The sequence below is a fragment of the Myotis nattereri genome (assembly GCF_964212035.1).
Source record: "Myotis nattereri genome assembly, chromosome: 16".
Lineage (NCBI taxonomy): Eukaryota > Metazoa > Chordata > Mammalia > Chiroptera > Vespertilionidae > Myotis > Myotis nattereri.
In genome coordinates this window covers 30592956-30606757 of record NC_138091.1, presented here as the reverse complement: position 1 = coordinate 30606757, position 13802 = coordinate 30592956, and the positions used below count along the sequence as shown (strand labels likewise).

Here is a 13802-nt window from a genome sequence, read left to right as displayed (position 1 = left end):
TCAGCCCGGTCCACGTTATTGAACCTTATCCGTAAGGGGGACAAGAGCATTTGGAGATGAAAAGTTCAAACTTTCAGGCAGGCCAAAGTTTATATACAGGGAAGTGAACTTAGGTTCGAAGGTGAGCTCCACCTATTTGCTGTGTGGTTTGGGCAAAATCCTTAACCTCTCTAGTCTCTTTATCTGCCCATTAGGGATCATAACACCCTACAGGAGAACAGCAAGAAGCACGTGAGACGAGACGGTATAAATACATCATTAAGCACAATGCGTGTCCGTAAGAGAAAGAAAGGCCCCCTCACCCTGGAGTAGCAGTTGCTCACTTGGGGGATGTTTCATCTCTTCATGAAGAACCTTGTGATTGATTGTACTAGAAAATATCAGGATCATTCCCATGGCCCATGTCATTCAGCAAAAACAGATTATGATAGGACATATCTGGGTAAGCCTGACTTTTCGGGTCTCAATCATGCCAGAATGCAGGGATGTCCATTTCTCAGGTACAGAAAATGGAGCCACCGGCTCATGAAAGTCACTCGGCAAGAAGACGCTCCCTTAGAAACAGTCTTGTGAGAACAGAACAGGAATCTACTCTCATGCACGCTCTTTGTTTAGGAGTTGTGATGTCTCATGACTGACAGGTTTTGACCAGGGGATCCTCAGAAGAGAAATCTGTATTCGTTTCAAAGAGTGAAATACAGTGTGTCCGAGGAATGAGAAAAGCCAGACTGTGACCACCCAAGTGCACCTCTGAGACACTCGAGTCCTAGCTTCTCTCTTCACCACGGAGGTCACTGGTGTCCAGGGGCTGGTCATGACTGGCACGTCTTCCATTTCCCACTATCCCCAAAACAGCAGAAGAAAGCTTGAACAAGTGCCGGTTGCTGTCTGGGGGGAATTTCTACCACATTGAGGTTGTTCCAGGGGAGCCAACATAAAGGAGACCCAGGGTTGGCAAAGGGTTTAGCCCTGTCTCCCATGATCCACCTGACGCTGCACAGGAGTGAGAAGGGATGGATGCTTTTAGGCCCAGAGCACATGCCACTGCCCTCCAGGTGAATCAGGATGAAGAAACAAATGGGGAAAGCCTAGACCAGAGAAGTTACTGATCGAGTCGTCTCTCATGGGTCTGATGACCATTGAAAATATGAAGAGAATAGGGGAGAATAGGGGAGGCCAATAAATAACAAAACAGTCAATAAAATCCCAAACAACTTCCTTCTAAGAGCTTAGATATGAATGCCGCATCCATTTGTAGCTAGGGTTCAGGATCTGAAGAAAGGACCGGGCATAAATGAATACACTAGACAAGAAATATGAATTTAGAAGGCATAGGGGGCCAGGTGGAAAACTTTTCTCTAGTGGAGTAGCTCCCCCAAAACTCAGTCCAGTCTGCTTGTTATTCACTTGAATACATATTTGCCCTTAGGAATGCAAACAGGCATATCAAAGGTAAAGTTTGGTAAACAGTAAAAGGATTATCAGGTTAGGGAATTGCCTTGAGCCATTTGGCCAACAACAGGGCAATATAATGCTGCTGAATATCAAAGTCCATGGGGCTTTTGGCATTAATATGCCAACTACTGTTAGTCTTAGCCTCCGGCACTTACACAGTCTCAGTAAGATCCCAGAAACATGGAAGGACCATTTACTAAGGAATGGGTACAGTGTCTGCTGCTTTGTAAATACTCAATGACTATTAGCATTTAATAATACTAATCACCAATAAGAAGGGAGATAGAGGAATTGCTTACAGTTTGAGCTCATTAATTGTACCAGATGACACTAACATTTTATGCATGTTGTCTCATTCAATTCTCAACCTGCAGTCTATCAGCAATTCCTGATGGCTCTACCTTTAACTATTAGACTCAGAATCTGACCATCTCTCACTTTCTCATGGTTACTCACCTAGTCCATATTCCGTGAACTCTTCCTGGTTCATTTCAATAGCCTCGTTAACTGTTCCCTTTCGCCCTTTCCCTCCTAGCTAATTGTCAATAGAGTGCGATCTTTGAAAACTGAGAGCCAGACCATACCACTCCTCTGCTCAAAACTCTCCAAAAGCTTCCCACCTCCTTTAGAAAGGAAGGCCAGTGTCCTTATTGGACTACAAGGTCCTACAAGGTCTGGCCCTCTGCCTCCCCTCTTCTTACACCTCTTTGAGCTCATCTCCCCATTACTCCTGACGCCCTAGATATGCAGCCCTCTTGCTGCTCTTTGGACACACCATGTGACCCACCCCAGGGCCTTTGACCTTACCATTTTCTGTACTTGGAGAACTCTATCCCCATATATCTACCTGATTTATTTCTTCACTCCTTCAGCCCTCTTTCTAACGCCACTTTCTCAGTGACATCGTCCCTGATCATCCTATTTAAAGTTACTCTCTTCCCAACACTCCCTTTCCCCCACCTGTTTGTTTGTTTTTTCCCATTGTATTAACCACCAAGTAACATACTATATATTTCCTACTTTTTTTTTTTTTTGGAGCATGTTGGTTGTCTCCCAAAGTCTCTCCCTATGAGAATGTAAGCTTGAGGAGGGCAGACTTCTAAAACTCTTTATCTCACTGCTGTACACAGCCTAAGGGAGAGCCACCACTTAGTATGTGTTCATTAAATATTTCTCTAAATGAGGAACAGAACTAAAGAGATTAAATCGTTTGTCAACGGTCACAGAGTTAATACCTCACAGAGTTGGACTTAAGCAAATATTCCTGCTTCCATAGCCCTTATTCTTCCCACTGCACCAGCAATGCCTATCAAAAGTTTATGCAAACTGTTACAGACTGTCTACTAAAGCAATATCTTAATTTCTAGTGACTATTGGGTCTTATGCTACATTTCAATGGCATCAGTCTACATTTCTGTCATTGCTTGATAACATTTCTATTAACAAAATATTTTTGTGAGCTTCAAGTATATTTTATCAAAGGGAAGAATAGCCATTTTATTTCTTTGAACAGATTTATTGAAATCAATGTTCTGGCTGAAATGAAAATTTTCTTTATGGCAGATGTCCTTGGCTGTTCATTTTGAAATAAGAAGCAATCTCTAACACTTTATAAGTTTCTTTTGTGCACGGAATTATTTGAGAAAAAAATAAACAATGCCCTGAAGTAACTGAATTTTTGAAACATATTTTAGAAGTGGTGGTTGGGGGACAAGAGACTCTGTGAATAGTTTTCAACAATATGTGGGAACATGAATTCACTTTTCATTTGTAACTTTCATTTGTTACTTTGAAGATTTCTTAATGTAGACAAATCTCTTCACCAGGAAGACAGCCTGTCCTCAGAGGGCATACAGCAAGAGACCTTTCCTGTGGGGGAACGCTGATGAGGTGGCAGAGGTCTCTGGCTCAGGAGTCAGAAAGTCTAAGTCCCATTCTCAGTTCTGTCCTTGTCCATTGAGGTGACTCTGGGGAAAGTCCTTCCATCCACGTAGTCTTTGTTCTATATCTCTAGAAAGAAGAGGGTGGATGAGCTTATCTCTGTTATCTCTTCCAGGATTAAATTTTTGTTAGACCATGTGCTCCGTCTCCAGTTGTGAGGGTTAACATGCTCCATACGGCAGCCCAGCGATGGATAATTGAGTTCTAGAAGGTAGACTCTGGTAACAAGAAGACCAAATCCAGCTGGTCTGTGCCAGGATGTATTCATTCATTCCTTCACTCATCCATTCTCTTACCAAGTACCTATTATACACCTGCCACTCTGTTACATGTCTGAGTATACAAAGAAGAGTAAAACAGTCTTTGTATTAAGTTGTTCATAAAGTTCCATAATTGTCTATTAGTATAGAAAACCCACAGACAGTTATGATGCTTTGACGGTGGGGAAAACAGAGAAGAATCACTTGATTAAGTCTGGGATTTAGGGGTGACTTTTTAAAAATATATATATTTTATTGATTTTTTACAGAGAGGAAGGGAGAGAGACAGAGAAAGTTAGAAACATCGATCAGCTGCCTCCTGCACATCTCCCACTGGGGATGTGCTCACAACCCAGGTACATGCCCCTGACCGGAATCAAACCCGGGACCCTTCAGTCTGTAGGCCGACGCTCTATCCACTGAACCAAACCGGTTTTGGCAGGGGTGACTTTTTGAAGGAAGTGACCCTTGAGCTGAATCTTTAAGAAAGGAGTTGTCCAGGAGGAAGGTAGAAATGAATGAAAAGGGTAGTCCAGATGGAGAACTGAAAGCTGTCAGAATTTGCCCATGTTTAACCAATTGAGATTTTGGGGTAGAAATAATAACTTTATATCTTACCTCTCTTGCTCTTCTCTAACAATTTAAAAGTTCTTTATTCATCACAAAGATAGAAAAAGAGATTTTGAGCATCAGAATCTGTTCAATAGCATTGCATGCAAAAGAAGGCAAAGGAAGTGAGGTCTGGACATTATCCTTCAATGCCTTTGCTGATGTCACCCTGTCTCCTGCCACCTGCTGACCCTCACTATTCTGCTGAATGGCACATCCTATGTGCTAGCGTTCACCAAGCAGAAATGCCATGGGCTGAGTCAATCTTGCATGAGGAAATGTTTTATCACGAGGACTGGGGAGATGGGTACCAGACATCCTGGACCTAAGTCCTGGCTCAGACTCACTTCCTTCATCTGTAAAACGGAAGATAATAATGGTTCTTACTTCAGTGGTTTGCGAATTAACTGAGATAATCCACATAAAGTTCTTAGCACAATGCCTGGCGTGGGGAAAGAGCTTGATCAATTCTCACAGATTAGTTCAGGCATCTGCACTTTCTCAGAAATCCGTAAAGTAATTTAGTGCTGGGTTCATTGACTAGATGCACTCTCTATATTAAACTAAGAAAACCGGAATTAAATTTTTATGCTTGAACTACATTGCAGGAATCATTTCTCAAGCAATTTTAAGGCTATCCTATCAAATCTTTACATGCCAATTTTCAGTTACTGGGACACTGGCAGACAAGACTAAGACACGTGTTTGGCCAGTGGATTCATGAGGTAAGACTAGGGCTTGATTGCCCAGGATGCTTCTTTCCTTAATGTCACTGGATATTGGCAAACCCTTTTCCATTTGAGTCTTACAGGTAGGAGTTGGGGATCTGTCTTCAACTTTATATGCCTAGTGTTTAGAACAGTATGTGGCCCTCAGACAAGCTTTGCACTGGCCTACCACTGAGACCTTGTAGAGAACCCATTGCACATGTTCACTGGCTGTTCATCATTGCAGAGGTTCAGGACAACTCCGTATCTATGAGGCCAAGTCGCTGTTATAGAACACTAGAGACCTGGTGCATGAATTCATGCACCAGTGGGGTCCCTCGGCCTGGCCTGCAGGATTAGGCTAAAACCAGCTCTCCAACATCCCCTGAGGAGTTCCAGATTGCAAGAGGGTGTAAGCCAGGCCAAGGGACCCCACCAGTGCATGATCAGGGCCGGGGAGGGAAGTGGGAGGTTGGCCAGCCGGGGAGGGACTGCAGGAGGGCTCCAGGGTGTGTCCGGCCTGTCTCACTCAGTCCCCATTGGCCGGACCCCAGCAGCAAGCTAACCTACCGGTCGGAGCATCTGCCCCCTGGTGGTCACTGCACATAATAGCGAGTGGTTGAGCAGCCTTAGCATACATTAGCATATTATGCTTTGATTGGTTGTACGGCCGACCGGTTGACCAGACACTAGTAATATATTAGGCTTTTATTATATAGGATATGGCCAGTGTAGCAAGATGGCACTTTGATGCATACCAAGACATTGGACCCTGAACCCATATAACTAATACCATATTTTCCCCTGTATAAGACACTATTTTTTTCTAAAATCATTAGACTGAAAATCCAAGGGGCATCTTATACACAGAAGTCAGCCAAGGAGGGAGTCGAATGGGTGTATAGCTGCCCATACCTTGTCAAACAGGCTTCCTCCAAACACAAGCCTTATTGTTACTGGTGTCAGCTGATGCCATAATTGGAGGTGAAGGTGAAGAGTGTGCAGATGCAATAGGGACCAGAGCATTCTGAGCCCATAAAGATGTCAAAAAATAAAAAGATAAATACCAGTGATTGTCTTTCTCTGCAAAATTCAAACTGAATGCAATCAGCTATGCAAAAGAGCATGGAAATAGAGCTGCAGAGAGACAATTTGGACCTCCTCCCAAATTGAGTGTATGATCAGATAGTGGAGAAAACAGAAAGAACAACTCCTTAAGATGCCAAAAAAGAAGAAGGCCTTAAGAGGAAGCCAACAAAATGTTTAAAATATTGATTTTTTAATTTTGGGTTGGAAAAGTGGGGGGGGGGGGGCGTCTTATACATGGGGGTGTCTTATACATGGAGAAATACAGTATATCATAGAGATGAGGCTTGAAAAGGTAATTTTTGCAACCACTAGGGAATCTTGTTGATGTTTCAGGATCTATGTTGGGGGTTTAAGAGACTTGGTAATCCTAATTCAGACTTTTTAGGATCTGACAAGAACTCATGATGGGCAGACAAAAATCCCACTGCCTCTGATGTGAGAGCATTTTTTTGTTTTTGTTTTTAATGTTTTTATTAATTTCAGAGAGGAATGGAGATGGAGAAAGAGAGAGAGAAAAACAAACATCAATGATGAGAGAGAATAATTGATTGGCTGCCTCCATAATGGGGATCAAGCCCGCAACCCAACTCATGTGCCCTGACTGGGAATCAAACCGTGACCTCCTGGTTCATAGATTGATGTTCAATCACGAGTCACGCTGGCTGGGCTGTGAGAGCATTCTTCATAAGGAACTCAGGAGACTGAAAGCCGCGCTTACTGAACAGCCCCAGACTGATTATTTCCAATATTCTCCCCAGATAAATATACCCTTTCCGATAATTCCTGTGAAGTATGACTTCTATACAATATGCAGGTCAGATTACTCATGGTCACCCAGCTTTTAACTTAGTACTCTCCTGGGCAACTTCAGATACTCAATGCATGTCCATGGAATAATTAAAAGTATGAATGAAAGACTGTTTTTGTCCCCATGATTAAGTAGGGGTCGTTCTCCTTCTGTCTCCCCCAGAGAGAGAATATGTTCAGTTAAGCAGAGGCCACTGAGGATGCAGTTTGGACAGGAAGGATCACTGGCTCTCAGATTTCAGGCTGTGGCTGGCGCCTCCGGTTTCATCAGGATGTCACATTCTTGGTAACAGCACCCGCTGTGCTCCTATCGAACACCCAGTGACAAACACAGAGCCTCTGCTCCCCCAGGACCCGCAGAGGGCAGAGGGGCTCCAGCTGGAAGAGAGAGCACGAGCCCATGTTTCATAACAATGACTCCGGGTACCAGGAAAGGTGGCAAGAAAAACTATTAGCAAGTTGGTGAAAAGATTTATGGCTTGGCGGCTCAAAGGTGTGACAGGTTTCTCCTCTGATGAAAAATCACTTCGTTGGAGGTGAGAAAAGATCAGGCAACCTGCTCAGCAACTGGGCATCCATCAAATTCGCTTCACTTTTGAGCAACCCTTAGTCTCCATCTAAAAATGTTCCTTCAGCTCCCTGGGGCAGATAATGTCTTATTTCTCCCAGGGAATACTTCAGGAGTCACAGAGTTCAACAGACCATCCTGATGATAGCTCGTGGTCAATTCTCGGTCCTCAATTGACCTGTCAATAACAGTTGACCTTGCTGAATGACCTTTTCCTTCTTGAACCATTTCCTTCCATTTTAGGACCTCGCTGTGTGTTGATTCTCCTATCACCACACAGGCCACTCTTGCCCAGTTTCCTATGTGGAGTCCTGGTTTCTGCCCTCCCTTTTACACAAGGGTGCTCCAGTTCTCGCTTCTCCATCCACATCCACTCCCTTAGCACGCTCATCCAACCTCAGGCTGTCAAACACCACCTGAACCCTGTGGGATAGACTCTTGACTTTACCCTAAGCCTCTCCCCAGAACGCTAGACGAATTCGTCTAATTGTCTACTCACTATCTCCATGTGGATGTTTGACACACACCTTCAGTATAACGTGGCTTCATCAAATGTCTGAGCCAGCCCTGCTTCCACTACCAAGCCAACTTGAGTCATCACATCTCAGACTTGACAGATTCTGAATCTTGCGGTCATCTTGGTTTTCTTGTTCCTTTCAAATGCCACATCTAAACCATCATTTAAAATGTGAGTGGCTCTACTTTCAAAATCTATCCAGTACCTTGCCATCGTCTCACCACCCTCACCTCATGAGCTGTTGCCTGGGCTGTTGAATGAGCCCCCTGATTGGCTCTTCTGCTTATGCCCTGGTGCCTACGCAGCCACAGAGGGACATTAAAATCATGATTCTCATTCTTAACACAAAGCCAGAGTGATCCTTTTAAAATTTAAGTTCCAACTCCCAAATCACTCAGGATAAAAGGCACAATCCTGAACTTGACCTCAAGGTCATGCCAGATCTGGTCCCTCTGACCTCACTGCCTACCACTCCTCTCCTTCCTACTTCACCCAGCCACACTGACCTCTGTTGTCTTCCTAAAAACTTGAAGCAGGCTTCCACCTTAGGCTCTCTCCTCTGCTTAGAGCACTCTGCTCTGCCTGTATCTGTGACTCATTCCTTTGCTCTCTTCAGATGTACCTCCAATGTCCCCCCCTCCCCGCTCCTATAGCAGAAGAATCCAAGTTCTTCTTTTCTTCCCTGTGGAAAGAACTGAATATGAATGGGTGGGGGGGTGGGGAAGAGCAGAAAGAAGAGAAAAAAGCCAAGAGGGAAAGGGGTATACAATATTGCAAAACGTCATCCAATCACCATGGAGACCAGGAAATGAGGAGAGGAACCAATTTCGTGGTGGGTTTGGGGTGCACTGAGTGTGGCGGGGCTCTGAAATGGAGATGTTCAGAAGCCAGTTATTTTATAAAGTAAAATTCTTCAGGTAACTAGGGCACAAAGGAGAGCTGGACAGGAAGACTGTCTCATCAACTGGACTTGAAAGACCCGCGAGGGCAGAGTTGAGATCACAGTGCTGAGGATGGGAGTGAATCTGGAAGGCAGCCCTATGGCTATTTCATCATCATGATCCCCAGTGTGTGCATAGCTCTTTAGAGTTTGCAATTTGCTTTCCTACATGTGACCTCATGTGACCTTCACCACCCCATGAGGTCATCTGAGCAAGCATCACCCGTCCACATGACAGAGGAGGAACTACTCTTCATGCAAGCCTACAAGAAGGGGAAAGGGCAGGCGAAGGCTGTCAGGAGTGCCATCCTCAAATTCTTTCATACTTTCTCTCTCATTCATTGTTTTAGGATCTTAAGTTGGGATTCTTAACAATTAGAGAGTCCAGAACCCTCTAAAGTTGTGGGAAGCATTGGATGTGTCTGTACACATACATTATCTTCTCCCCCTTGATTGAAGTTTCCATAGCTTTTATAAGATTCTATGTGGTCTGCAACCCCAAAATGATTAAGCACTGTTTCTTAAAGTGTTTTGCCTGGGTCACCAATAAAATCAACAACAGCAAACAACAAAAATAACACTAGTAATATTTGTTTTAAAAAATACAGTAGTGCTTCCTGGCCCTCACCCCAAGTTATTCAGTTGGGACTCATTAGGTACAGTTGGGAATCTGCATTATTAGAAGATATCCCTGGGAATTGTTAGGAATGTTAATAATTGTCAACCAACCTCCATCTCTGCTGTCTACAATTGACATAAAGTGCATTTTTAAACTCTGATCTCCAGGGCTGTGAGTTATGGAATGCTAGCCACTGTCAGCATGAAGACTATTCAGTCACAAAGCAGTTTTCCCACCACAAGGATTAGATCAGCTCTGAGGCAACTTCCTGAGCACATGGAAGCCAGCAGGTCTTCCCTGGGCTGCTACCCACAAGGAGCAATGAGCACAGGGCTATCCAGAAAGGCCATGGGCAGCCCTGATCTCCCAGGTGTGTTCACCAACTGTCAGGCTCTTTCACAAGCTTGAGCATCCATTCTTGTGCAGCCTTAGCCACCTGTCAGACTTGAAGGTCAGTACCGGTCATCAATGGTAGGCCAAAGAGGACCCTTCTTGGGCTCTTCTGGAGTCTATCTGGATCATGAATAAACTGGAACAAGGGTCGGCAAACTTTTTCTATAAAGATCCAGGGAGATACTTTAGGCTTAGAGTGCTAATTGGTCTCCATTCCTATTACTCAACTCTGCCATTGTAGCTTAAAAGCAGCCCTAGACAATATGTAAATGAGTGGGCGTGACTGTGTTCTGATGAAGCTTGACTCCCCCAAATTTGCCCACAAGTCCCAAGTGGACAGAATTGGGCTCATCAGCCACACTTTGACAACCCCTGCACTGGAATCAAAATAGATGCTCAATCTTCTTGATCCTCTATATTGACAAAGGGAAGCAGTGATGTGAGTAATCTAAAGTGAAAATGTCCATAAATCCCATCATCCCACTCACTCCGCATAGGGCTTTGGAAAGCATTCCACTCTTCGTGTGGCTGCTGATTTAGTTTTCTAATTATGTTTTGTTCAGGATGATATTGATATGGGCTTACACTCTGCGAGCAGATCCCCCCTGGGGCTCAGGAGGAGGCTGAGGGTTGTGGAGAGCAAAGTGAGCAAAGCAGCCCTTGGATTAAAATTAGCCGCAGATAATGGAGGCAAGACTGTCTATAACCTGCCAGTGGGAATGAGACATGCCCCTGTGAGTGGCTGTAGGTTTATTAAATTTGAAAATGGCACCTCTTGCCTTCATTTACCTGGCTCCCAAAGGCCTGCATCTGAGCAGATGGACCTCACAAGGGCAGAGAGGCCTCCATGGAACTGGAGGAAGCGTTTTCCTGACTCACACATTCCAGAGCCAGGAGCACGCAGTGCTGGGAGGATTAGCTCTGTGTCTGTTCTGCATTAGGCACGTTGTGAGCTGCTTTACAAATACTAATAATAACAGCTAATACGGACTGAGCACATGCTCATACTAATTGTTTTACATGAACTATATCATTTAAACCTCCCAATGACCCCAAATTAGATTCTACTAATGGTATTCTTCTTATAGAGACTTAGGCTAAACGACTTTCTCAATATGACTTTTTCTCAGCCCCAGAGTTACTTAATATAGGTAGTCTGACTCAACAGTGCATACTTTTAGACATTTTGTTCAATTGCCCCTAGCTGTTCATTTCATAGGAAACCTCCTCTTAGGGTGGTAAAATTAGTTGCATTTTACAGGCAAGGACCCTAAGAACATGAGTGATTTTCCACAGCTACATACAAAGTCAAGGGCAGTCCCAGACCCAGGTCTGCCTGACTCCAAAGTCCATATTCCTTGTACTATCTGCCTGGGGTTCTCCATGTCCTCCCCTGCTATCTCAACTCACAGGAAGGGAGCTCAAATAATCCCATGATTTCAAAACAATGTACTTTAAAGATGATAAAGTGCTGAATAATTTTAGCTTATTGATTAGACATAATGAACTTTGGAGATGAAGAAATCTGGATTCAGGTTTTGAATCTGTCAATTGCCAGCTGTGCGACCTTGCTCAAGTCCCTGAGTCTCTCTGCGTTTAAGTGTTTTTATCTGTAGAGTTGGTATTATTATAATAATAATAATACCTATTCCACAAGATCGTTGTGAGGATAAAATGAGATACTATTAGAGCTTGACACCTAGAGCCCCAACCTGTGTCATTCCTTCTTCATTTTAAGAGTCTCATGCTCTACCGACTGAGCTAGCCGGACGCCTCTTCTTCATTTTATATGGGTATGGAAAATTAAAGAATACAGCGGTATTAATTAGAGAAAGGAATTAGGGACTCAGGAAATACAAGTGCAGTAGAAAAAATAGCTCAGAGAAAGAGATGGGAAATAGAGGTCATGTCACAATCCCGCCTCCTGGTTGGATTGCTCCTTCCTTCTTGTTCTAGGTGTATCCACAGCTGCCGTTGTATGAATATGCTGGCAGATTCTATCAGATTCTACGACAATAACTCCCCTGGGTCCTACTGAGTGGTCTAGTTGCATTGATTTAGAAAAGTATATAGTCATAAAAAACTAGACATAGCATTTGTAACAAGCTAAGGAGGGAGTGCTGGAGAAAAGAAGACCTATGGCTCCAGGTCGCTCCTAGCCAGCTGGCAGCCCCCCAGGACATAAAAGAGGAGATTGGGGGATCCTGTTGATTTATGCCGCCTTTGTCAGAGGTAAAGTAATTAAGTCGGAAGGCAGAGACCCTGACCTATACAGTGTGTTCCAACAACTCCTTGCAAATCATTTCACTGGACTTCATGTCATGTTCCCACCGTTACAGAAACTAGATGGCGATTTGCTTTCCAGGCCAGCTCTTCCGTGGCCGAACTGAGGAGTGTGGCCCCAAGTAGTAAACACATCGTTAAGATGAATGGCAGTTTCAGCCTTTGTTTCCCTGGGGAAATGCAGTTCCTATCCCACAGGGTCCAGAAGGCCCAGCGAAGAGCTGAATCGCCCACTGCAGCGATGTCCGCCATTCAGTGTCACGCTTTAGGGAGGCAGGGAGATTAGATGCTCAGAAAGCCCGAGATGATACCTAAGAGAGTGCTAAACAGAGGCAGCACCTTCATTACTGCTGTTGTGTGGTGATGGCGATGGAGATTATTGCAGATCAGGACTATGACATTGCCTTCCCACTTCAACCGTGGGAGCCATTGGCCACCCTGGGTATGTGGTGTTGCTTTTTAAAAATATATTTTTATTTGTTTTTGAGAGGAAGAGAGAGAGAAAAACATCAATGTGAGAGTGAAACATCCATCGGCTGCTTCCTGCACGCCCCATCCTGGAGACCAAGCCCATGATCCTGGCATGTGCCCTGACTGGGAATCAATGCCAGTATGGAACCAGCGACCTTTCGGTGTGCAGGACAACGCCCAGCCAACAGGGCCCCTGTGTGCTTTGAGAGGAGAGGGGAACAGTAATGTGGATCTCCTTCTCCCTTTGAAGAATTCCCTCTATAGAACCCTTTTAGAGCTCTGCTCTTGGGAGGTTAGCATGTTTCTTAAACTACAATGATAATGGCTCCTTCATTGAGTACTGGCTGTGTGCTAGGCATTGTGATATAAAGTTATTGCTTTAGGACTTACAATAATTCTGTGAGGTAAATATCACCACTACCATTTTACTGAGGTGGAAGTTTAGACTGCACCAGATTTACCAAATAGTCCAAGGCCACCTAAGTAGTAAATGATCGAGTTGGTATGCGAGCCCAAGTCATTTGACTTCAATGCTATCTTTTTTCTACTACATCATAACCTATTCCTTAGCCTTTCTCTATGACATTTTCTTTCTGTATGGGTCAGTGGGAAGAGCCATTTGCCCTGTGCTGAATTTAGACACTGCTGAGTTTTGTTAGCACCTGGTTCTCTCTTTCTGACCAGCTATCAAGTGTCATCATGTGGCCCCCACACACTCTCTTCTGTCGCAGACCTCAAGGTAAGGCTTGCAACATGAGTGTGCTTTATGACAGTCCCTGGTGAAATGAGTGGCCTCAGATAAGGTTTCAGGATAATTCTTTAGGCCATTGTTCTATTTCCACTTCCTTTACCAGCTGTCAACGTAGTTCAGATCAAGTTCTTCTTAATGAGAGGATCCATTTCTACCTCCACTTGTCCCCCCCGCCTTTACACACACACACACACACACACACACACACACACACACACATTTTTACACTGTTTTCAGATGATACCTGATCAATTAGCCCTTTTGGAACCCTTAATGACAGAGGAGAAAGAGAGCCACACATGGAAAGTTAAAGAGATGTGGTTTATAATGTAAGGACCATGAGCTTCTGCTTCTGCCTTTGCAATGTGTGCCCCCTGGTTTTGAAAATTCAC

General features: G+C 44.2%; 1 protein-coding gene across 1 annotated transcript in view; it reads right to left on the bottom strand.

Annotated features, from left to right (window-relative positions):
* ANKFN1 (ankyrin repeat and fibronectin type III domain containing 1) overlaps positions 1 to 13802 on the bottom strand; it is a 482658-nt gene that overhangs the window by 361677 nt on the left and 107179 nt on the right. The gene's annotated exons all lie outside the window — the stretch shown is intronic.